The sequence below is a fragment of the Otolemur garnettii genome, unplaced genomic scaffold (assembly GCF_000181295.1).
Source record: "Otolemur garnettii isolate 467f Iridium unplaced genomic scaffold, OtoGar3 scaffold00014, whole genome shotgun sequence".
Lineage (NCBI taxonomy): Eukaryota > Metazoa > Chordata > Mammalia > Primates > Galagidae > Otolemur > Otolemur garnettii.
In genome coordinates, this window is record NW_003852409.1 from 1930461 (window position 1) to 1933121 (window position 2661).

Sequence of the window (2661 nt, forward strand, 5' to 3'; positions counted from 1 at the left end):
CCAGATCTGTCTAACATATGTGTTTTGTTTGGCCAGCACAGGGTTTTGGTTTTATTTTTTAATGCCATTAGGTAGGGCCTGAGCTCTGCGGTGCAGCCTGATTCTGCTCTCCCCACCCTGCCCTGCCCCAGCCTCTTCCCGCATTGTGTCACCTGCTTAGCTTCTGAGGCCTTCGCGTTTGCCTTCCTGGGTTTAAATCTCCCTGGGAAGTTGCTTTTCACTCTGCCCATAAACACCATGAATTTATTTTGAAATTGATTTGTCCAGATGAGAAATTATGTAGGTATTTAAATTTCAGACCATTTGCAATGAATTATGTGTACAGCCCAATGTGGCACAGGCCCTTGTACACTTAGGGCAACTCCCTGAGCCAATACTGATGAGGTGGTGGGATGGTCTCATCCCTGGGTTCGTGTCCCTGAAGATTCTTTAATGGACCCTGCTGATACCAGAGAGCTTGCAGAAACCCTCGTTGCTGGCTCCAGTAGGGCTACCACAGGCCTGAGACATTGCATCCTGACAAGTGTGTAGGTGACACTGTGGCTGATGGCCCAAGACCACATCTGAGATCTGCTTCTTGAACATTTACAAAGTTCTTCCATAAATGGCATCTTATGAGACAGACCTTAGTGACCAAGCTCAGAGGTGAACAGGGAAGGTATGACCATTCACAGGTAACAAACTGAGGAGAGGCTAACTCAGAGAGGTTAATTGATGACCCAAGGTCACACAGCTTGACATGAATTGGGTCTTTTAGTGCCCAAAAAGCTGCCTGCAGACATGGATGTGGTTGAGAGAAGCCATCTAACATCATTCCGCTCAGGTCTGGACCAGTGAAGGACAAAGCTAGCCTTCAGGAGGTTCTTTCTGCTGGAGAACCCTGCCTCCCCGCAGGAGCTGACAGCCTCCCTCTTTCCCTGTCAGCTCTAGGCCTCTACACTGTGGTTCTGTGTGGATGGGAAGGGAGAGGGTCCCCTGACTTTTGCCCCACAGTGATCTCAGGCAACAGAGAAGCAGAGCTCCCCACCCCCACCCCGAGCCAGCACACCCCTTGCCGAATTCTCCATGTTGCTACCACAGTACAGTGAGAGACAGGCCCAGACTGCAGCTTCTGGGAGGGAAGATGGGAGAGCACAGAGCATATGGAGCGAGAGTGACAGAATTTGGCAGTGCGGCCTCCACAGATGGGGTTGCTTATGTCCAGACACAATCCGAGGCCAAGGACTGAATCATCTCTCTAGCAATTTCTTGTTTCCAAACACGTCTTTTGAAGAATGTGGGGACGCTCGGTACAGATATCAGAAACCCTTGCTGGGAAAAGATAGATAGCAGAAAAGAAAAGTTGCTTTTGCCAGCAGTGGGGGGGAAAAAGGGGTCCCAAATGCCCACCCGATGGGGCGGCAGTCACTGGATACAGGCAGGGGTCCTGGTGGTCTGGGTAGCATTTGGAGCGTTCTTACGAAGTATGTTAGTGTGTTTCCCTGGGCGATTCCCACCGGCAGCCAGCCCCATCAAATAGGAGGGAAGATGGAGAGTACTCTGGAGTGTGTTTTGTTCAAGGTCTCCCAGCTGGTGGGGACAGAGTTGTGAGTGGAGAAGAGGGAATGGGGAGTTCACATGTGTCCAAGGACCCTGCCTCCCGCCCGGAGAGCTAAGATTCTTGTATCCATCTGTTAGTGGGTCCTTTTACCCCAGGCCCCAGGTGTGGCTTTCCAATAAGTTCCTGGATTCCTGTTAGGGCTCCCTGGGGTCTGTCCCACAGAAACTGGGAGATAATAAATGTATACAGTTTTAAGCCGTCATGTTTAGGGTAATTTGTTACACAGCAATAGGTAACACACACCTGGTGAGTTGAGCCAGTTGATTTCTTGCTCTAAATCTCAATGTTTCATCTGAATCCCAGTTTTTGTGGGACAGACATCTGACATGACTTAGCTGTGTTTTCTGTCATATTCTATCTTGAGGCTACAACGGAGGCATCAGCCCAGGTCTGTGGTCTTATTTGAAGGCTTGTCTGGGGAGGGATCTGCTTCCAATCTCATTCACATGATCCTTGGCAAGATACAACTCTTGCTGGACTGAGGGCCTAAGTTCTTTGCTGACTGCTTAGCTCCCCTAAGTTCTTTGCATGTGAGTCTCTCCAATGTGGAGCTTTATCAAAGTATGCAAGCCCAGAAGGCAACAGGGAGAGAGAGAAGGTGCTAGCAAAAAGCAAGTCACAGTCTTTAGTAGCCCTATCATGGACGTGGCATCCCATCTTGTTTGCTATGTTCTACCCATTCAAAACAACTTACTAGGTTCACCCCTGATACCCAGTTCAGGAAAGGGTACACAGGGCATGGTTACTAGCAGGTGGGGAGACTGTGTTAGAAGTCTGCTGACTACAGCAGGGGCCTAGCTGGAGCCTGGTGTGTGCAGCTCCAAGTTTGGCCCCTTCCTCCTGGGCTCAGGAATGTGCTAGCCCAGCAGGCTGATGCAGCAGGTGGCAATCCTCTGGGAAGGCTCCCAGGAAGGTCGTCCAAGTTTAATTACTCTGCCACCCCAGGGAAGCCGAATAGTTTTGTTCCTCCATACTGTCTGCCAATCCTGTCTTTAAATCAAAGCTCTCTCTGTTCAAGGGCTCTCTGCCCCAGGCAGGAAGAGGATTTATGAGTGGGTGAT